Consider the following 22,787-nt stretch of genomic DNA (forward strand, 5'->3'; position numbering starts at 1 on the left):
CACATCCCCTCCCAGGCCATCCCAGTCCTTCCCAATCCCTCCACTCCATCCCTCATCCTTTCCCACTTCCCTCCTACTACCTCTCAGTCCCTCCAAGTCTCCTCCCACGCCTCACCAGTCCCCCCAATCCCATCCCACTTCCACCAGTCCCTCCCATTCCCCTCCCTGTCCCATCCCAAGACCTCTCAGGCCCCTTCCCAGTCTCACCCAATCCCTCCCAGTCCCACTCACTCCTTCCCAGATCCCTTCCCAATCCATCCCACTCCCTCCCAATCCCCTCCCAGTCTCTCACAATCCCATTCCAGTCCTACCTAATCCCTCCTGGTCTCCTTCCAGTCCTCCTCAGTCCTTTCCAGGCCTCTCCCAATCCAAATCCAGTCCTTACCAGCCCCTTCCCACTCCACTTCCCATCCCTTCCCCTTCCCTCCCAATCCCCTCCCAGTCTCACCCAGCTCCCTTCCAATCCTTCCCAGTCCATCCCACTGGCTCCCAGTGCATCCCAGTCCCTTCCCAGTCCCTCCCAATGCCTTCCAGGCCATCCCAACTACCTTTCACACCCTCCCACTACCTTCCCAGTCCCCTCCCAGTCACTCACAATCCATTCCAGATCCCTTCCCATTCCCTCCCAATGCCCTCCCAGGCCACTCTCCTCCCTGACACCTCTCAGGCCCCTTCCCACTCCGTCCCACTCCATCCCAATGCTCTCCTAGCCTCCTCCAAGGCCTTCCCAGTTCCTCTCAATCCCTCCCACTCCCCTCCCAGTCCCTTCCTGGCCTCTCCCAGTTCCCTCACAGTCCTCTCCCAGTCCCAGTCCAGTCCTTACCAGGTCCATCTCAGTCCCCTCCCAGTCTCTCTCAGTCCCGCCCAGTCCCTTCCCAGTCCCATCCCAGTCCTCTATCACTCCCACCCAGCCCCATCCCAATCCTTCCCAGTCCATCCCACTAGCTCCCAGAATATCCCAGTCCCCTTCCAGTCACCTCCCACTCCCTCCTAATCCCCTCCCTGTCCCCTCCCAGTCACTCACAATTCATTCCAGATCCCTTTCCCTTCCCTCCCAAGCCCCTTCCACTCCCTCCCATTCCATCTCATTCCTCTCCCACTTCCCAGCAGTCCCTCCCAGTCCCCTCCCTGTCCCATCCCAGCACCTCCCAGGCCCATTCCCCTCCCTGACACCTCTCAGGCTCCTTCCCAGTCCTCTCCCAGTTTAGCTCAGTCCTTCCCAGATCCCTTCCCAGTCCATCTCACTCCCACTCCTTCCCCGTGTCTCTGAATCCCACCCACTCCCTCCCAAACCCCTCCCAGTCCCATCCCACTCTCTCACAATCCCATTCCACTCCTTTCCCAGTACATACCACTCCGCACCCAGTTCTTTTCAGTCCCTTCCAATCCTCTCCCATTTCCCTCCCAATCCTCTCCCAGTCCCAATCCAGTCCTTTCCAGCTCCATCCCAGTCTCTCCCAGTCCCTAGTGCCATTCCAGTCCTCTCCCAGTCACAATCCATTCCAGATCCCTCTCCATTCCCTCCCAATCCACTCCCACTCTGTTCCACTATCTCCCAGTATATCCCAGTCCCCTCCACTAACTCCCATGCCCCTATCCCTCTCTCCCAGGCCCTCCACATCCCCTCCCAGGCCATCCCAGTCCCTCACAATCCCTCCACTCCATCCCTCATCCTTTCCCTCTTCCCTCTCAGTTTCCTCCCACTCCTCACCAGTCCCTCCCAATCCCATCCCACTTCCCAGCTCTCCCTCCCATTCCCCTCCCTGCCTCTCTCACTCACTCACAATCACCCTAGTCTGGAAGGGGACTGGGGCATACTGGGAGACACTGGGATGGACTGGGAAGGACTGGATTGGGACTGGGACGGTCTGGGAGAGGACTGGGAAGGAATGGGACAGGACTGGCAGGGACTGAGGACTGGGAGGGGACTGGGATGAGTCCTTTCCCAGTCCAACTCCAGTCCCTCACAGTCCTCTCCCATTTCCTCCCAGGCCTCTATCAGTCCCACCCAGCCCCCTCCCAATCCTTCCCAGCCCATCCCACTGGCTCCCAGTATATCCCAGTCCCCTCCAATGCCACTCCAACCACTTTTCACACCCTCCCACCACCTGCACAGTCCCCTCCCAGTCACTCACAATCCTTTCCAAATCTCCTCCCTGGCCCATCCCAGCACCTCCTAGTCCAATTTCCCTCCCTTGACACCTCTCATGCCCCTTCCCAGTCCTCTCCCAGTTCAGCGCAATCCTTCCCAGCCCATCCTACTCCCTCCCACTCCCTCCCCGTTCCTCTGAATCCCACCCACTCACTCCCAATCCCTTCCCAGTCTCTCACAATCCCATTCCAGTCCTACCCAATCCCTCCTGATCTCCTTCCAGTCTTCCTCAGTCCTTTCCAGGCCTCTCCCAATCCAAATCCAGTCCTTACCAGCCCCTTCCCACTCCCCTTCCCATCCCTTCCCCTTCCCTCCCAATCCCCTCCCAGTCTCTCTCTGTCCCTCCCAGTCTGCTCCCATTTCCTCCCAATCCCCTCCCAGTCTCACCCAGCCCCCTTCCAATCCTTCCCAGTCCATCCCACTAGCTCCCAGTATATCCCAGTCCCCTCCCAGTCCCTCACAATGCCTTCCAGGCCACCCCAAATACCTTTCACACCCTCCCACTCTGGCCCAGTCCCCTCCCAGTCACTCACAATCCATTCCAGATCCCTTCCCATTCCCTCCCAATGCCCTCCCACACCACTCTCCTCCCTGACACCTCTCAGGCCCATTCCCACTCCATCCCACTCCCACTCCATCCCAATGCCCTCCCAGCCTCCTCCAAGGCCTTCCCAGTTCCTCTCAATCCCTCCCACTCCCCTCCCAGTCCCTTCCTGGCCTCTCCCAGTTCCCTCACAGTCCTCTCCCAGTCCCAGTCCAGTCCTTACCAGGTCCATCTCAGTTCCCTCCCAGTCTCTCTCAGTCCCTTCCCAGTCCCATTCCAGTCCCCTCCCAGTCCTCTATCACTCCCATCCAGCCTCATCCCAATCCTTCCCAGTCCATCCCACTAGCTCCCAGAATATCCCAGACCCCTTCCAGTCACCTCCCACTCCCTCCTAATCCCCTCCCTGTCCCCTCCCAGTCACTCACAATTCATTCCAGATCCCTTTCCCTTCCCTCCCAATCCCCTGCCACTCCCTCCCATTCCATGTCATTCCTCTCCCACTTCCCAGCAGTCCCTCCCATTCTCCTCCCTGTCCCATCCCAGCACCTCCCTGACACCTCTCAGGCTCCTTCCCAGACCTCTCCCAGTTCAGCTCAGTCCTTCCCAGATCCCTTCCCAGTCCATCTCACTCCCTCCCACTCATCCCACTCCTTCCTCGTGTCTCTGAATCCCACCCATTCCCTCCCAGTCCCATCCCACTCTCTCACAATCCCATTCCACTCCTTTCCCAGTACATCCCACTCCACACCCAGTCCTTTTCAGTCCCTTCCAATCCTCTCCCATTTCCCTCCCAGTCCCTTCCAGTCCTTTCCAGGTCCATCCAAGTCCTCTCTCAGTCTCTCCCAGTCCCTAGTGCCATTCCAGTCCTCTCCCAGTCACTCACAATCCATTTCAGATCCCTCTCCACTCCCTCCCAATCCACTCCCACTCCATTCCACTATCTCCCAGTATATCCCAGTCCCCTCCACTAACTCCCAAGCCCCTATCCCTCTCTCCCTCCACATATCCCAGGCCATCCCAGTCCCTCCCAGTCCCTCCACTCCATCCCTGATCCCTTCCCACTCCATCCCATTCCCTCCCAGTCCGTCCCAATGCCCTCCCAGTCTCCTCCCAATCCCTCCCAGTCTATCCCAGTCTCTCCCTATCCCCACACAGTCACAACCAGTTCCCTCCCAGTGACTACCAGTTCCCTCCCAGTCCCTGACACTCCCTCACAGTCTGCACCCTGTGCCCCATCCCTGCCCGTCACACCCAGTTCCATCCCAGTCCCTCCCAGTCAGGCTCCCTGGGAGGGGCTGGGAGGGAAATGAGAAGGACTGGGATAGAATTTGGAGGGCCTGGGAAGTTGTGGGATGGAAACGGGAGGGGACTGGGCGGGGGACTGGGAAGGAAGTGGGAGGCATTGGGAGGGAGTAGGAGAGAACTGTTAGGGACTGGGAGCGAGTTGGGAGGGAACTGGGAGGTACTGGAAAGGGATTTGGAGGGACTGGGAGGGGAGGGCTGGGGACTGGAACCGAAGTGGTAGGGACTGGGACAGACTGGGAGGGGACATGAAGGTGTGTTGGAGGTACTGGATGGAATTGGGAAGCACTGGGATGGGACTGGGCAGGAACTGCGAGGAAACTGGGAGGGTGTGGGAGGGAACCGGCAAAGACTGGGAGGGACTGGAGGGGACTGGGAAGAACTGGATGGGGAGTGGGAGGGACTGGAACAGAAGTGGGAGGGGAATGGAAGGGACTGGGAGGGAACTGGACCCCAACTGGGGCAAACTGGGCCCAAACTGGGACACACTCAACCCAAACTGCAGGGGAGTGGTCGCAGACTGGGGGGGTCTGGTCCCAAACTGGGGCACACTGGAACAAAACTGGGACGGACTGGTCCCAAACTGGGACGCGCTGGTCCCAAACTGGGACGCGCTGGTCCCAAACTGGGACGCGCTGGTCCCAAACTGGGAGGGGCTGGTCCCAAACTGGGACGCGCTGGTCCCAAACTGGGAGGGGCTGGTCCCAAACTGGGAGGGGCTGGTCCCAAACTGGGGGGACTGGTCCCAAACTGGGATGCACTGTTCCTAAACTGGGGGGACTGGTCCCGAACTGGGACACTCTGTTCCCAAACTGGGGGGGCTGGTCCCGAACTGGGACGCACTGTTCCCAAACTGGGGGGGCAGGTCCCGAACTGGGATGCACTGTTCCCAAACTGGGGGGGCTGGTCCCGAACTGGGACGCACTGTTCCCAAACTGGGGGGGCAGGTCCCGAACTGGGACGCACTGTTCCCAAACTGGGGGGGCTGGTCCCGAACTGGGATGCACTGTTCCCAAACTGGGGGGCTGGCCCAGCGCAGCCAATGGGAGCGCTGCTGCCCGAGCCCCGCTGGCCAATCAGAGCGTGGCTCTGGCCCTCCTGCTCTGTCAGCGCCGGGAGGGAGGGAGGGGGGAGGGAGACCAAACGGCGGCAGGGGCACAGAGGAGGCTCCCAGCGCCCCCAGAGCAGCTCGCAGTGCCTCCAGGTAAGATTCCCAGTCCCATCAAGCCCCCTCCCAGTCCCTCCCAGACCTCTCCGAATCCTTCCCAGTCCCTCCCAATTCCTCTGCAGTGCCTTCCAGTTTCCTCCCAGACCTCTCCCAGCCTCTCTCTAATCCCATCCCAGTCCCTGCCCAATCCTGCTCCAGTCTCTCCCAGACCACCTCCCAATCCCTCCCAGTCTGTCCCAATTCTTCCTAGGAGCACTTTCAGTTCCCATCCAGGCCCCTTCCAAGCCCTCTCATTCCAGTCCTTTCCCAGTACAACCCAGTCCCAATCCAGCCCTTACCAGGTCTATCCCAGTCTCCTTTCAGTCTCTCTCTGTCCCTCCCAGTCCCTTCCAACTACCTTTTAGACCCTCCCAGTTCCTTCTCATTCCCTTCCCAGTCCCTTCTAAGTCCCCTCCCAGTCACCCACAACCCATTCCAGATCCCTTCCCATTCCCTCCAAGTCCCCTCCCACTCCATCTCAGTCAATCCCATTCCCCTCCCTGTCCCATCCCAGCACCTCCCAGGCCCATTCCCCTCCCTGACACCTCTCGGGCCCCTGCCCAGTCCCACCCAATCCCTCCCAGTCCCCCCCCCAGTTCCGCTTAATCCTTCCCAGTCCATCCCACTCCCTGCCACTCCATCCCAATGCCCTCCCAGTCCTTCCCAGTCTCCCACAGTTCCTCTGAATCCCACCCACTCCCTCCCAAACCCCTCCCAGTCCCATCCCTGTCTCTCACAACCTCATTCCACTCCCTTCCCAGTACATCTCACTCCCACTCCTCTCCGATTGCCTCCCAGTCCCCTCCCAGTCACTCACAAACCATTCCAGATCCCTTCCCATTCTCTCCCAATCCCATCTCACTTCCATCAATCCCTCCCATTCTCTTCCCAGTCCCATTCTAGGACCTCCCAGTCCCATTCCCCTCCCTGCCACCTCTCAGGCACCTTCCCAGCCTCACCCAATCCTTCCCAGTCACTTCAGTCATTCATAGATCCCTTCCCAGTCCATCCCACTCCTTCCCACTCCCAGTCCTCCCCAGCCCCTTCCAGGCCTCTCCCAGTTCCCTCGCACTCCTCTCCCAGTCCCAATCCAGTCCTTACAGGTCCATCCCAGTCCCCTCCCAGTCTCTCTCAGTCCCTCCCGGTCCCTTCCCAGCCCAACTCCAGTCCCCTCCCATTTCCTCCCAGTCCCTCACTAGCCCATTACACTCCTTTCCCACTACATCCCACTGCCCTCCCAGTCCTTTTCAGTCCTTTCCAGCTCCATCCCAGTCCCCTCCCACTCCCTCCTCATCCCTTTCTATTGCCATTCCACTCACTCACAACCATTCCAGATCCATTCCAAATCTCTCCCACTCCATCCCACTATATCCCAGCCCCCTCCACTAACTCCCGAGCCCCTATCCCTCTCTCCCAGGCCCTCCACATCCCCTCCCAAGCCATCCCAGTCCCTCCCAATCCCTCCACTCCATCCCTCATCCTTTCCCACTTCCCTCCCACTACCTCTCAGTCCCTCCCAGTCTCCTCCCACGCCTCGCCAGTCCCTCCCAATCCCATCCCACTTCCATCAGTCCCTCCCATTCCCCTCCCTGTCCCATCCCAAGACCTCCCAGGCCCATTCCCCTCCCTCACACCTCCCAGGCCCCTTCCCAGTCTCACCCAATCCCTCCCAGTCCCACTCACTCCTTCCCAGTCCCCTTCCCACTCCATCCCACTCCCACTCCTTCCCAGTGCCCTCCCAGTCTCCTCCAAGTCCTTCCCAGTTCCTCTCAATCCCTACCACTTCCCTCTCAGTCCTTCCCAATCCCTCCCTGGCCTCTCCCAGTTCTCTCACAGTCTTCTCCCAGTCCCAATCCAGTCCTTACCAGGTCCATCTCAGTCCCCTCCCAGTCTCTCTCATTCCCTCCCAGTCCCTTCCCAGTCCAACTCCAGTCCCCTCCCATTTCCTCCCAGTCCTCTATCACTCCCACCCAGCTCCCTCCCAGTCCTTCCCAGTCCATCCCACTAGCTCCCAGAATATCCCAGTCTCCTTCCAGTCACCTCCCTCTCAGTCCCCTCCAAGGCCCTTCCAGGTCCCTCCAACTACCTTCCCATTACCCTCCCAGTCTGCTCCCACTCTGGCCCAGTCCCCTCCAGTCACTCACAATCCATTCCAGATCCCTTCCCATTTCCTCCCAATGCCCTCCTACTCCAGCCCAGTGCATCCCATTCCTCTCCCAGTTCCCAACAGTCCCTCCCATTACCCTCCCTGTCCCATTCTCCTCATTGCCACCTCTCAGTCTCCTTCCCAGTCCCAACCACTCTCTCTCATTCCCCTCCCAGTCCCATCCCAGTTTCTCATAATCCAATTCCACTCCTTTCCCAGTACATCCCACTCCCCTCCCAGGCCTTCTCTGTCCCTTCCAGTCCTCTCCCACTGCCCTCCGAGTCCTAATCCAGTCCTTACCAGGTCCATCCCAGTCCCAGTCCTCTCCCATTTCCTCTCAATCCACTCCCAGTCCCACCCAGCCTCACCCAATCCTTCCCAGTCCATCCCACTAGCTCCCAGTATATCCCAGTCCCCTTACAGTCACCTCCCAGTCCCCAGTCCTCTCCCACTCTGACCCAATCCCCTCCCAGTCACTCACAATCCATTCCAGATCCCTTCCCATTCCCTCCCAATCCCCTCCCAGTCTCTCACAATCCCATTCCACTCCTTTCCCAGTACATCCCACTCCCCTCCCAGTCCCTTCCAGTCCCCTCCCATTTCCCTCCCAGCCCCAATCCAGTCCCCTCGCAGTCTCTCCCAGTCCCTAGTGCCATTCCAGTCCTCTCCCAGTCACTCACAATCCATTCCAGATCCCTCTCCATTCCCTCCCAATCCTCTCCCACTCCATTCCATTATCTTCCAGTATATCCAAGTGCTCTCCACTAACTCCCAAGCCCCTATCCCTCTCTCCCTCCACATCCCCTCCCAGGTCATCCCAGTCCCTCCCAATCCCTCCAGTCAATCTCTGATCCCTTCCCACTCCATCCCATTCCCTCCCAGTCTGTCCCAATGCCCTCCCAATCCCTCCCAGTCTATCCCAGTCTCTCCCAATCCCCACACAGTCACATTCAATTCCCCTCCCTGACACCTCTCAGGCACCTTCCCAGTCCTCTCCCAGTTCAGCTCAGTCCTTCCCAGATCCCTTCCCAGCCCATCCTACTCCATCCCACTCCCTCCCCATTCCTCTGAATCCCACCCACTCACTCCCAATCCCTTCCCAGTCCCTCACTATCCCATTACACTCCTTTCCCAGTACATCCCACTGCCCTCCCAGTCCTTTTCAGTCCTCTCCCAGTCCCCTCCCACTCCCTCCTAGTCCCTTTCTATTGCCATTCCACTCACAACCCATTCCAGATCCATTCCAAATCTCTCCCACTCCATCCCACTATATCCCAGTCCCCTCTACTAACTCCCGAGCCCCTATCCCTCTCTCCCAGGCCCTCCACATCCCCTCCCAGGCCATCCCAGTCCCTCCCAATCCCTCCACTCCATCCCTCATCCTTTCCCACTTCCCTCCCACTACCTCTCAGTCCCTCCAAGTCTCCTCCCACGCCTTGCCAGTCCCTCACAATCCCACCCCAGTCCTACCCAATCCCTCCTGGTCTCCTTCCAGTCCTCCTCAGACCTTTCCAGACCTCTCCCAATCCAAATCCAGTCCTTACCAGCCCCTTCCCACTCCCCTTCCCATCCCTTTCCCTTCCCTCCCAATCCCCTCCCAGTCTCACCCAGCCCCCTTCCAATCCTTCCCAGTCCATCCCACTAGCTCCCAGTACATCCCAGTCCCCTCCCAGTCCCTCACAATGCCTTCCAGGCCACCCCAAATACCTTTCACACCCTCCCACTACCTTCCCAGTCCCCTCCCACTCTGGCCCAGTCCCCTCCCAGTCACTCACAATCCATTCCAGATCCCGTCCCATTCCCTCCCAATGCCCTCCCAGGCCACTCTCCTCCCTGACACCTCTCAGGCCCCTTCCCACTCCATCCCAATGCCCTCCCAGTCTCCTCTAAGTCCTTCCCAGTTCCTCTCAATCCCTCCCAGTCCTTCTCAGTCCCTTCCTGGCCTCTCCCAGTCCCCTCACAGTCCTCATCCAGTCCTTACCAGGTCCATCCCAGTCCCCTCCCAGTCTCTCTCAGTCCCCCCACGTCCCTTCCCAGTCCCATTCCAGTCCCTCCCAGTCCTCTATCACTCCCACCCAGCCCCCTCCCAATCATTCCCAGTTCCTCCCACCAGCTCCCACTATATCCCAGTCCCCTACCAGTCACCTCCCACTCCCTCTCAATTCCCTCCAAGTCCCTTCCAGCCCCCTCCAACTACCTTCCCAATCCCCTCACAGTTCCACTCACTCCCAGATCCCTTCCCAGTCCATCCCACTCCCTCCCAGTCCATTCCAATGCCCTCCCATTCCTGCCCAGCTGCTCTGAATCCCATCCATTCCCTCCCAATCCCCTACCAGTCTCTCACAATCCCATTCCAGTCCTTTCCCAACACATCCCACTCCCCTCCCAGTCCTTTCCAATCTCCTCCCAATCCCCTATCAGTCCCACACAGCCCCACCCAATCCTTCCCACTCCATCCAACTAGCTCCCAGTATATCCCAGTCTCCTTCCAGTCCCCTCACACTCCCTCTCAATACTCTCCCAGGGCCTTCCAGGCCACCCCAACTACCTTTCACGCCCTCACACTGCCTTCCCATTCCCCTCCCAGTATCTTCCCTGTCCACTCCCACTCTGGCCCAGTCCCCTCCAGTCACTCACAATCCATTCCAGATCCCTTCCCATTCCCTCCCAATGCCCTCCTACTCCAGCCCAGTGCATCCCATTCCTCCCCCAGTTCCCACCACTTCCTCCCATTACCATCCCTGTCCCTCCCAGACCCATTCTCCTCACTGCCACCTCTCAGTCTCCTTCCCAGTCTCTCATAATCCCATTCCAGACATTTCCCAGTACATCCCACTCCCCTCCCAGTCCTTCTCTGTCCCTTCCACTCCTCTCCCATTTTCCTCCCAGTCCTAATCCAGTTCCTTAGCAGGTCCACCTCAGTCCCCTCCCAGTCTCAGTCCAACTCCAGTCCCTCCCAACCTCTCCCAGTTCCTCTCAATCCACTCCCAGTCCCACCCAGCCTCACCCAATCCTTCCCAGTCCATCCCACTAGCTCCCAGTACATCCCAATCCCTTCCAATCCCCTCCCACTCTCGCTCAGTGCCCTCCCAGTCACTCATAATCCATTCCAGACCCCATCACATTATTCCCTCCCAATCCCCTCCCACTCCCTCCAAGCCCAGCCCATTCCTTTCTAACTTCCCATCAGTCTCTCCCATTCCCCTCCCTGCCCCATCCCACTACCTCCCAGTCCCATTCCCCTCCCTGGCACCTCTCAGGCCCCTTCCCAGTCCCCTCCCAGTTCAGCTCAGTTGTTCCCAGTCCCACCCACTCTCTCTCAGCCCCCTCCCAGTCCCAGCCCAGTCTCTCACAATCCAATTCCACTCCTTTCCTAGGGCATCCCACTCCCCTCCCTGTCCTTTTCAGTCCCTTCCAGATCTTTCCCAGTTCCCTCACAGGCATCTCCTAGTCCCTCCCACTCTCAGTCCAGTCGTCATCAGGTCATCCCAGTCCCACCCAGCCCTCCCCCAATCCTTCCCAGTCCATCCCACAGTCTCCCAGTATATCCCAGTCCCCTTCCAGTCCTTTCCCATTCCCTCCCATTTCTCCACAAGTTCCCATGAGGCCCTTACAATCTCCCTATCCCATCCCAGTACCTCCCAGTCCCACTTCCCTCCCTGCCACCTCACAGGCCCCTTCCCAGTCCCATCCAATCCCTCACAGTCCCCTCCCAGTTCCACCCTCTCCTTCCCAGGTCTATTCCCAGTCCACCCCACTCCCAGTCTCCTCCCGGTCCTTCCCAGTTCCTCTGAATCCCACCCACTCCCTACAACCCCCTCCCAGTCCCACCCCAGTCTCTTTCAATCCCATCCCACTCCTTTCCCAGTACATCCCAGTCCCCTCCCACTTCTTCTCAGTACCTTCCAGGCTTCTCCCAGTCCCAATCCAATCCTCACCAGTCCCTTCCCAGTCCATCCCAATCCCCTCCTAGTCCCTTCCAGTGCCCTCCAACTACCTTGCACACCCTCCCACTACCTTTCCCCTCCCACTCTGGCCTAGTCCCCTCCCAGTCCCAATCCATTCCAAACCCCTTCCCATTCCCCTCAATCCTCTTCCTGGCCCAGTCCTTCTCAGTCCCTTCCAGGCCTATCCCAGTTCCCTCACAGTCCTCTCCCAGTACCTCCCAGTCCAAATCCAGTCCTTACCAGGTCCATCCCGGTCCCTTCCCAGTCCCATTCCAGTCCTCTCCCATTTCCTTCCAATCCTCTATCATTCCCACCCAGCCCCTTCCCAATCCTTCCCAGTCCATCCCCCTAGCTCCCAGGCTATCCCAATCCCTTCCCAGTCCCCTCCCACTCTCTCACAATCCATTCCAGATCCCCTCCCAGGCCATCTCATTCCTCTCCCACTTCCCATCAGTCCCTCCCATTCCCCTCCCTGTCCCATCCCAGTACCTCCCAGTCCCATTCCCCTCCCTGACAGCTCTCTGTCCTCTTCCCAATTCCTCCCAGTCCCCTCACTCCTTCCCAGATCCCTTCCCAGCCCAGCCCACTCTAAGTCCATCCCAGACTCTCCCAGTTCCTCTGAATCCCACTCACTCCCTCCCAATCCCCCCCCAGTTCCATCCCAGTCTCACAATCCCATTCCAGGCCTTTCCCAGTACATCCCAGTCCTTCTCAGACCCTTCCAGGCCTCTCCTAATACCCTCCCAGTCCTCTCCCAGTCCCAATCCAGTCTTTAACCAGGTCCAACCCATTCCCCTCCCATTCTCTCTCTGGCCTTCCCCCCCCTTCCCAGTTCCACCTCAGTTCCTCCCAGTCCATCCCATTGCCCTCTCAGTCCCTTCGCAGTACCTCCCAGTCCCATACCCCTCCATGCCACCTCAGTCCCCTTCCCAGTCCATCCCAGTCCCCTCGAGTCTCTCCCAGATCCCTTCCCAGTCCATCCAACTCTCTCCCAGTTCCTCTGAATCCCACCCACTCCCTCCCAGTCCCTCACAATCCCATTCCACTCCTTTCCCAGTACTTTCACACTCCCAGTCCTTCCCAGTCCCTTCCAGGCCCATCCCAGTTCTCTCACAGTCCTCTCCCGGTCCCAATCCAGTTCTTGCCAGGTCCATCCCAGTCCCCTCCCAGCCTCTCCCAGTCCCTTCCCAGTCCCTCCCAGGTCTCTATCACTCCCACCCAGTCCTCTCCCAATCCTTCCCAGTCTATCCTACTGGCTCCCAGTATATCCCAGTCCCCTTCCAGTCTCCTCCATCAGCTCCCAATCCCCTATGACTCTCTCCCAGTCCCTCCAAATCCCCTCCCAGTCCCTTCCCAGTCTCCTCCCACTGCCTCCCAGTCCCTCCCAGTCCCTCATCCTTTCCCACTTCCCTCCCACTACCTCGCAGTCTCCTCCCACTCCTCGCCAGTCCCTCCCAATCCCATCCCACTCCCCATCTGCCCCTCCTGTTCCCCTCCATGGCTCTCCCAGTCACTCACAATCACTCCCAGTCCCTCATCAATCCCTTCCCACTCCATCCCACTCCCTCCCAGTCTCCTCCCAATCTCTCCCAGTTCCTCTGAATACACCCCCAGTCTAGCCTGGTCCCCTCCTAGTCCTTCTCAGCGTCTCCCAAACCCCTCCCAGTCTGGCTCAGTCTCTCCAAGTCCCTCCCAGACCATCCCATTCCTCTTCCAGTTCCAAGTAGTCCCTCGCAATCCCCTCCCAGTCTCTCCCAATCCCTCCCAGTCACTCATTTATTCCTTCCCACTCCACCCCAGTCCCTCCCAGTCTCTCTGAATTCCTCCCACTCTCTCCCAATCCCTTCCAGTCCCTCCCAATCTCTCCACATTCATTCCACATCCCCTCCCACTCTCTCCCAATCCCTTCCAGTCCCTCCCAGTCTCTCCAAATTCATTCCACATCCCCTCCCACTCTCTCCCAATCCCTTCCAGTCCATCCCAGTCCCCTCCCATTTCCTCCCAGTCCCCATCAGTCCCACCCAGCTCCCTCCCAGTCCATTCCTCTACCTCCCAGTATATCCCATTCCCCTTCCAGTCCCCTCCAGGAACTCCCAATCCCCTATCACTCTCTCCCAGTCCCTCCAATTCCCCTCCCACTCCCTCCAAATCCCCTCCCAGTCTCTCCCAGTCCCTCTGCAGGCTTCCCACTCCCTCCCAGTACTTCTCAGTGCCTCCCAAACCCCTCCCAGTCTGGCTCAGTCTCAGCCTCTCCAAGTCCTTTCCCAGTCCCTCCAAGTCCATCCCATTCCTCTCCCTGTTCCCATCAGTCCCTCCCATTCCCCTTCCTGTCCCATCCCAGGACCTCCCAGTCCCATTCCCCTCCCTCACACCTCTCACTCCCATTCCAGCCCATCCCACTCCTTCCCAGTCCATCCCAGTCTCTTGCAATCCCCCCAGAGCCTTTCCCAATACCCTCCCATGCCAAATTCCTTCTCAGTCTCTTCCAATTCCTTCTGATCCCTTCCAGATGCCTTCCCACGCCCTCCCATTGCCAGTCCAGTCCCCTCTCAGTCCAGCCCAGTCTCTCTCAGTCCTTCCCAGTCCCCTTCCAGTCCCACCCAGCCCCTCACAATCCCTCCCTCTCCATTCCACTATCTCCCAGTATATCCCAGTCTCCTTCCAGTCCCCTCAGTAACTCCCAATCCCCTATCACTCTCTCCCAGTCCCTCCAATTCCCCTCCCAGCCCCTTCCCAGTCCCCTCCCACTACCTCCCAGGCCTTCCCCATCCCGATCCCTTCAGGCCATCCCTGATGCCTTCCCAGACCCCTCCCTCTCCTCCCAATCCCTCCCAGTCACTCTCACTTCCACTGAATCCCTCTCACTGCCTCCCAAACACCTCCCAGTCTGCCTCAGTCTCTCTCAGCCTCCCCAAGTCCCTTCCCAGTCCCTCCCATTCCACTCCCAGTTCCCATCAGTCCCTCCAAATCCCCTCACAGGCCCTTCCCAGTCCATCCCACTCCTCCCACTCAATCCCAATGCCCTCCCAGTCTCCTCCCAATCCCAGTCTCTCCCACTTCCACTGAATCCATCCCAATCCCTCCCAGTCTGGCCCTGTCCTCTCCTAGTTCCTTCCCCATTGCCTTCATTCCCATTCCTGTCCTTTCCTCCTCCATCCCATTCCCCTCCCAGCCCCTCCCCAGTCCATCCCAGTCTCTCTCAGTCCCAGTCCCTTCCAGTCCTCTTCCATTTCCTCCCAACCCCCTTCAGCCCTACCCATTCCCCTCCCAGTCACTCACATTCCCTCCCAGGCCCTCATGCATCCCTTCCCACTCCATCCCAATGCCCTCCCAGTCTCCTCCCAATCCCTCCTGGTGTCTCCCAGTCCCTCTGGACCCCTGCCAGCCGGGCAGCAGAAAGGCAGCAGCAGGAGCACATCCCAGCAGTAAAAGGATGTTAAATCCACCCCGACACAGGCACACAAAAGCCTCTGCAGGCAGCACAGCCTCGGCCCCTAGCCCAGCCCCTGCTCAGCTGCCCTGGCACCGCTGCCTCTGGGGCTCCACTGCCATCAGCCCAGACCCAAGCAGCAAAGGCTCCACTGCACCAGCACCAACTGCACTGTGGCACAGGCTGCTGGCACAGCTGCCTCTCTGCCCAAGCACAGCCCTGAGCAGCAAGTGGCACAGCTGCACAAGTGACCTGCTTTGGCCAGCACAGCAACAAGGCCCAGGCAGCTCTGCCTTCTGGCTGCCACCTCCTGCACAGTGCCCCCAGAGTGCCCCTGAGGGGAACAGCTCCCCGAGGGAGACCTTAGCTGCAGCAGCACTGCCCAGCAGCCTCTCCAGGGCAGAGGCCTCTCCCCACACCTGAACACCCCCTTCAGTTTTCACTCCCTCACACCCTGAGCTTCTCCTCTGCAACCATCAGCACACTGAAAGGCCTAAGAGAAGGCTTTAAGCAAGGCTGGCACTTGGCAGCAACTCACCACAGAGACATTTCTGCCCCCACAGCCACAGGAAATCCATTTCTGAACCAGCTGCAAGCAGCAATTGCATTTCAAACAGCTCCACGGCCTGGTACCAAAGCATCCCACCCTGCCAGGGCTTGGGGCTGAGGCTGAGTGCAGATCTGCAGCTGGGCTGGGGCAAAGCAGTTCAGCTCCCTGCAAAAAGAGAGAACAAACACAGCAGAGAACCCTCACCCAGGAACAAACAACAGAGACAGAAAGAGGGAGGCAACCTCCAGAGGACCCCAGGCCAACTTAGATGCCCACAATGCCCCTTCTGATGCCCCTGAACCCTGCTGCATCACCCCAGGCCCATTTTACCTGTCCCCAGACCCTTTCGAGGGCCCCCAGGCTCACTGCAGATGAGCCCAGAAGCCTCTAGCACAGCCCCAGACCCTTCTAGAAACCCCCAGAACCCCTCCCAAATCTCTCCCAGGGGCCCCCCCACAAGGCCTCCCAAATCCTTCCCCAGGTTGTCCCCCCCAGGAACCCCCAAACTCCTCCCCAAGACCCCTCCAAAGCCACCCAAGGACCCCCAAATCCAACCCAAGGACACCCCCAAAGACCCCCCCCAGGGACCCCTAAATCCCTCCCCAAGACCCTCCCCCAAGGACCCCCCCGCCCCCCGAGACCCCCAAAGACCCCCCCAGGCCCCCCCCAAAGAGTCCTCCAGGGACCCCCATACTCCTCCCAAGGACCTGTCGTGGAACGCAGTTTCGCGGCAGAGTTATGGGGGAAACACGCGAGGCGTTGACTATTTTATCAGTGATTTATTGCAAAGAATGCGAATTCCCTCTTCCCGAAACTACACCACCACTGTGAATTCTTTTGATTGAGATCAAAGTAACATTTCCGAAAATGGCAAATTAAAGAGTCTACGATGTTTAAAGAGAGTTCTTTTGAGTCTCTGAGGTTTGAGTTAACAGTTCGTCAGCTACTCACAGTCTGTAGCTTGGTAGGGAGTCCCTTTCTCCCGATGAGGGTCCAGGCATGCAGGCTTTAGCCTCTGCGACTCGGGGTCCGCCCGAGGCGAGGCTATATCGGCGAGCAGTTTGTTGTTGTTAGAAGTCCGGGAAAAAACCAGAAAGGCTGGAAAAACCCAGAAGGGCAAGGCAAGGCAAGGGCAAGAGCGCAAGGGAGAGCCTCGATCCTGGCCTGTCCACCATTTTTATAATGTTCCAAAATAGGACTAGCCCACAGTTCAGACCACTTTTACGTTGTTCACATACATTGGTAAAAAAACAGTAATCAACTTACACAATTGGATAACATTACTTAAACAATATAAAGACCACTCCTCAGGCCAGCCCACCTGCAGGTGCTGGGCAGGCCTAAGATAGTCGTTTCTACTTAACCAAAACAATACCCTGTTGTCTGGAAAGCAAGGCCAAGTGAAAAGGAAACATGGCCAGTGTTTACCTTTCACTTACCCTAGGGAGAAATCTTCCCATGGGACTGAAAGATTGTTTTGGTTTTTCGATGCTTCTGGCTTGAATGTGAGGCACTAGAAACTACACAATATAGCAAAAGCTTAGAGAGCTTTTGCTACTCTCCATGACAGGACCCCCCACAGAAACCCCCAAATCGCTCCCCAGGTCCCCCTCGAAGACCTCCCCCAGAGACCCCCAAACCCCTCCTCAGGTCCCCCCCAAAGAACCCCCCCCAGAGACCCCCAAATCCCTCCTCAGGTCCCCCCCAAAGACCCCCACCAGAGACCCCCAAATCCCTCCCCAGGTCCCCCTCGAAGACCCCCCCCCAGAAACCCCCAAACCCCTCCCCAGGCTCCCCTCCAAACCCCCCCCCCCCAGAGACCCCCAAATCCCTCCCCTGGTCCCCCCCAGGGACCCCCCCCCAGAGACCCCCAAATCCCTTCCCAGGTCCCCCTCGAAGAACCCCCCCACAGACCCCCAAACCCCTCCCCAGGTCCCCCCCAATGACCCCCAAATCCCTCCTCAGGTCCCCCTCAAAGACCCCCAAATCCCTCCCCAGGTCCCCATCGAAGACCCCCCCCAGAGACCCCCAAACCCCTCCCCAGGTCCCCCCCAAAGAGCCCCCCCAGACACCCCCAAATCCCTCCCCAGATCCCCCTCGAAGATCCCCCCCAGAGACCCCCAAATCCCTCCCCAGGTCCCCCTCAGAGACCCCCAAATCCCTCCCCAGGTTGTCCCCCCCAGGGACCCCCAAACCCCTCCCAGGCCTCTCCGCCCACCCCTCCCAGCAGGCCTCAGCAAAGGGCCCAGGCCCAGGCCCCGCGGCCTCGCCCCCAACTTTGACCCCTCAGGACCTCCCCCACAGCCTCCCGGACCCCCCCCCCCGGGTATGTGTCCGTGCCCCTCCCCCTCCTCCCCTCCCTGTTCCCTCCAGGCTGCTGGGGACGCTCCAGGCCCTCCCCCCCACTGCCCCCCACTGCCCCCCGACCCCCCCCCCAGCGGCGACCCCCACCCCACACAGACCTCTCCCCCCCCCTCCGACCCCCACTCACCACCTCCGGGGCCCAGATGCCCCCCGGGCAGCCTTCAGAGTGGCTCTGTCCCCTGCGCCCCTCCCTGCGGCCTGGCCTGAGCGCTCTGCGCATGCGAGAGGGGAGGGGCGGCGGGAACCACCCCCGGAGCCACCTTGGTGCGGTCAGCGTCGCAGGCGGGACGTCGGCGCCATCTTGGTGAGGTCACCAACGGCTTGCGGCGTTTCGGCGCTTATTGATGAGGTCAACACCAGCACGTCGCGCTCGGCACCATTTTGGTGAGGACACGTCCAACCTGTGGCGCTCGGCGCCATATTGGTGAGGTCACGTCCAACCCGTCGCGCTCGGTGCCATCTTGGTGAGGTTACTGCCGAGCCTGCGCTGCCGGCGGCGCCGTCGTGATGAGGGCACTGCCAGCCTAGGAGGGGGCAGTGCCAGCTCATGGAGGGCGGCGCCAGCTTGCAGAGGGTCACTGCCAGCTTGCGGCGAGCGGTGGCGACTCGGTCAGGGCATTGCCAGCTTGCTGCGGGCAGTGCCAGGACCGCGGCGTTCAGCGCCATATTGGTGAGGTCACCGCCGGCTTGCAGCGTTTCGGCGCCGTATTGATGAGGTCACTGCCAACTCGTCGCACTCGGCGCCATCTTGGTAAGGTCTGACCAACTCGACGCGCTCGGCGCTGTATTGATGAGGTCACAGCAAGTCCGTCGCTCTCGGCGCCTTCTTGGTGAGGTCACTACAACTCGGTGAGTCTAGTGCCAGCTTGCAGAGGGCCATTGCAAGCCTGCGGCGACTGCTGGCGACTCAGTGAGGGCACTGCCAGCCTGCCGCGGCCAGTGCCAGATTGCTGCCGGCAGCGGCAGCCCGCGGCACGGCATTGATGAGGTCACAGCGAGACCGTCGCGCTCGGCGCCATCTTGGTAAGGTCACATACAGCCTGTCGCTCCTGTCGCCATGTTAGTGAGGTCACATCCAGACCGTCGCTCTCGGCGCATATTGGTGAAGTCACACCAACCCGTCGCGCTGAGCGCCATATTGGTGAGGTCTCTTCCAGTCAGTCGCGCTCGGCGCCATATTGATAAGGTCCCCTCCAACCCGTCGCGTTCAATGCCATCTTGGTGAGATCAGTGCCCACTCGGTGAGGGCAGTGCCAGCTTGCAGATGGCCACTGACAGGCTGCGGCGAGCGGTGGCGATTCGGTGAGGGCCTCAGCAGCGCCCCCAGGCCAGGCTGCAGTGCTGCGGGGACAAGCTGAGGGCCTGAGTGGGCACTGGAGAGCGCTGGGCGGGGATGGGGAGGGGCTGGGGGATTAGTGGGGGCATACAAGGAGGTGAGTGGGGGTCTCTGGGAGGACAGTGGGCAAATATGGGGGTCCCTGGGAGGTCCCTAGGAGGGTCTGGGGGTCCCTGGGAGGGTCTGGGGGTTCCTGAGCCCTCCCCCCGCAGGCTCTGGGTCTCCCGGGGGGCTGGAGGCCTGCGGGGGGAGGTCTCCTCCTTCCTGGAGCTGCTGGGGCTGTGCTGGAGACCATTGAGCGCTTCGGAGGGGCGGGGCAGGGCAGGGGCAGGCCCCACCCACGCCAGAGGACGCACCAATCAGCTGCTGACCCTCCCGATCCTAACCAGTTTCCCCTCCCAATAAAGCACCAAACTCCGCCAGGTGGACCCTGCCTTCATTTATGCAAATGAAGGGGGCGGGGCACAGGGGTGACCATGCCCACAGCCCCCACAGGATCCACAAATCAGCTGCTGACCCTCCCGGTAACCCCTCCCCAACCCCAAACACATGTCCAAGGTACTCAAAGGCAGAGCCTGATATTGAAATGTATGCAAATGAGGGAGGCAGAACAAGCGGCAAACCACGCCCACCACAATCCACCAATCAGCAGCCACCTCCTGAACTCCTCCTCCAAAGGAAGCTCCAAATCTGTCACCCCGAGCGCCGGCCCGAGCGCCGGCCCGAGCGCCGGCCCGAGCGCCGGCCCGAGCGCCGGCCCGAGCGCCGGCCCGAGCGCCGGCCCGAGCGCCGGCCCGAGCGCCGGCCCGAGCGCCGGCCCGAGCGCCGGCCCGCCCCCCCTGCCTGCCGCCTTTAACTCCTCACTCCAATACTTACAAATCCAAACCAGTTCTCAGCTCTCCCTCCCACCTCTCACCTTCCCCTCCTCTCCTCTCCTCCCCTCCCCTCAGCTTTCAGCCACTTCAATCGTGCACGGCCTTTAGAGACGAGGCAGGAAAAGGGGGGACCGCCGCGGCTGAGGAAATGCAGTGTGGACCAGCAAACACACGGTGGCAGCACTCAGCACCGGCGCCACACCGCAGCCACTACACAACTGCAGTACCCACGAGCAAACACAGGAGGGCAGCACACACAACCGAGAGCGCCTCTGCGCCCGGCCGGGGGCAGCGCCTTCAGCCCAGCGCCGCTCTGCCTATTGCCTTTGCCAACAGCACACCGCACGCAAGGCACAGCCCACGCTCTGCCACTCCTACACACTCAGTTTATAGGGACAGCTCTCAACTCCAGCTGGGGCTACTCAGCACTTCCTTGATCTACTCTTGAGGGATTTAGAGACAGCAGAGGAGACACAGGGGGAGCTGCTGACACCAGAATTAAGGCCGTTCTGCAGGAGCTAGAGGAAAAACACAGCTCTTCTGCCAGATGAGGGCCACAAAGAGGAGCAGAGGACTGCAGCACCTCTCCTGGGAAGCAGGACTGAAAGAACTGGGGCTGTGGAGGCTGCAGAAGAGAAGGCAGAGCTTCGAGCTACACGGCAGTATCTGAAAGGGACCTGCAGCAAAGCTGGAGGACTGTCTAAAAGGGCCTGTGCTGATACTCTGTGCATTTAAAAGGATTGCAGTGAAGCTGCTCCAAGAAAAACTTTAGAGACTGAAGAAATCAAAAACCAAACTGCCAGATTCCCTCACACAACTTTCTACATGACCTCAGCAAACCCCTTTCACTTCACATCGCTTCTGACACCCACTCTGGGAGCTGGACACTCCTTCTCTCCCTGAAGCCGGGAGAAAGATCTGGTGAACGTGGCAGCACGTGGCAGAGGGTCAAGACTTAAGCAGACACCTGATTGCTACCACAGCTCAGAAACGACTGAGACACATGCCCTCCTCCCAAACCTAGCAGTTAGGAAGTGCTACAGCTGCACCAGATCACACTGGGATCTGCTTCTTGCACAGGATGCAGCAGATTCTGGTCCATAGCTCAGAGAGGATTGCTTAGCTACTGCTGTTTATAAACACGAACCAAAAACAACCACAAAAACAAAGGCTCAGAGCTGGAAACAGTTCTCAGCAGTGCAGCAAAATCCCTTTCTTTTATTCCATAGAGAGGTGCTGCAGTGACCTCAGGGGTTTTTAAGGCAAAAGCTGCTTGCTGGAATCCTAGAATCAGTCAGGGTCAGAAGGGACCACAAGGACCTCGATCCAGAGACACTTCACACTAGCCCGAGCCAAAACTAGAACGGAAGGAAAACAGACAAATCACAAAACATAGGACTGCCTTAACTGTCCTACACTGTAACTAGCAGCACCAAGTCCAAATCAATTCAGAGCCTTGGCACTGTTTCTCCTTGAAGATTTTAACCCTGGACACAAAGGAGTCCTGCTCTCAGGCATGGGATTACAATAAAAGTGACTCAAATGACTAAAAAGGGTAACACAAATGCCTTTTCCTGACCAATCTCTCTACATGTTCCTATGATGCTCCACTAACTCCCTCCTTCAGAGTGGCTAACAGTCTCCAACAGACATTGCACCAGCAGCTACCTTGAAGATCTGTAACCAGCTGAGGGAAGGGCTGTAAAACAAATTCACCTCCTTCAGAAAGCTTCTCATCAGTTACACAGAGCAGTCAGAGCCTGCTTCCATTCACATCTTTCTTTATCAAGTTCTACTGTGGAGTCAGAAAACTTGAAGTTCACTTAATCACAGGTTAAGTCGTCTCTGCTGTTGGTATCCAACCCCATGCTGCTGGCTGAAGCAAAGTATTCCAGGGCTTGAAGGTGAGACTGCAACACGAGAGACCTCCTGTGCCAAGTGCTGCTTTGGGTTTCTGGGGTTGGGGTCAGGAGGGGATGGGTGGCAGGTGGCCGACGTCTGCTTTCTGCAAACAGAAACAGGCTAAGGTAATTGTGCACTGCAGGATCTCATTTTGTATTTACCTCTTGATCTCAACCCAGAGGGTTTTTCCTTGGCTGTGTTACTTTTGCCTCACTTCTGTGTTGGAGGGAAACAGGAGGTTAACCCATTACAGCACTGTAAGTTGTTCAGGCACTGGGAAAACAATTCAACAGGCCCCTGTGTTCCAGGAGGTTTATCAAGTAGCCTGCCAACATTTTCAGGTGCTAAAGAACTAATGAACATTCCATTTAGGAAACAGCTCCCTCATCCCATAGCAAGCAAACATTCCCCACTGTCACTAATCCTATAAAAGACTGATAAAAGACTTCATTGAATGGTTTGGGTTGGAAGGGACCTCAAGGATCATCCAGTCCCAACCCTCTGCTCTAGGCAGGGATACCTCCCACTGCAACAGGCTGCTCAGGGCCACATCCAACCTCAATTCATATTCATTTACACCAAAGCTGAGAAAATAGAAAGGTCTGGGGCAGTTGTTTGGCTTTGGCATCAAACCAATGCACAACAGGTAGAATGGGACTTCTTGGGGAAACTAAACTGTCTTTAGCTATGAGGCTGAGAAAGACTTTTCCTATCTCTTCAGCCTTCATTTCACCTGACTCTGTGTTCAGCTGGGCTGTGTTAGGAGCAGTTCACCACATGCAGCAAGGCCAAGGGGCACTACCTTGATCTCGCTGGTAATGACCAATTCAAAACTCTCCAAACAGTGTTACAGAGTTGTTACCTGCAAAGCTCTTTCAGTTGCACTTGCTCTTTTTTTATTTAGTAAAGACAACCAAGAGAACATCCATGGGTTGGGGATTTTCCCCCCCCATCAATTTCTGAGGGGCCTGGAGTTACAGGCAAGCCCAAACCACCCTAATGCAAACCAAAAGGTCCTCTCTCGTGATGACA

At 58.6% G+C, this 22,787-nt stretch overlaps 2 protein-coding genes across 26 annotated transcripts in view; one reads left to right on the forward strand and one right to left on the reverse strand.

Moving 5' to 3' along the window:
- The window catches only part of LOC135174548 (uncharacterized), a 130,337-nt gene that overhangs the window by 66,442 nt on the left and 41,108 nt on the right, over window positions 1–22,787 (reverse strand). For 7 of the 15 annotated variants that reach the window (XR_010301974.1, XR_010301976.1, XR_010301975.1 and 4 more), the window contains one exon: window positions 21,618–21,858. The exons of 3 other annotated variants lie outside the window; for them this stretch is intronic. The gene's annotated coding sequence lies outside the window, so the exon portion shown is untranslated. Of the gene's footprint in view, window positions 1–15,266; window positions 15,444–16,229; window positions 16,377–16,717; window positions 16,799–17,769; window positions 18,922–21,025; window positions 21,212–21,617; window positions 21,859–22,787 lie in introns of those variants that run through there. 5 more of the 15 variants (XM_064141862.1, XM_064141861.1, XM_064141863.1 and 2 more) reach the window with 5 other exon arrangements.
- Window positions 1–22,787, forward strand: part of LOC135174547 (uncharacterized) — a 199,455-nt gene that overhangs the window by 21,350 nt on the left and 155,318 nt on the right. The gene's annotated exons all lie outside the window — the stretch shown is intronic.

This window comes from Pogoniulus pusillus, unplaced genomic scaffold (assembly GCF_015220805.1).
Source record: "Pogoniulus pusillus isolate bPogPus1 unplaced genomic scaffold, bPogPus1.pri scaffold_77_arrow_ctg1, whole genome shotgun sequence".
Classification (NCBI taxonomy): Eukaryota; Metazoa; Chordata; class Aves; order Piciformes; family Lybiidae; genus Pogoniulus; species Pogoniulus pusillus.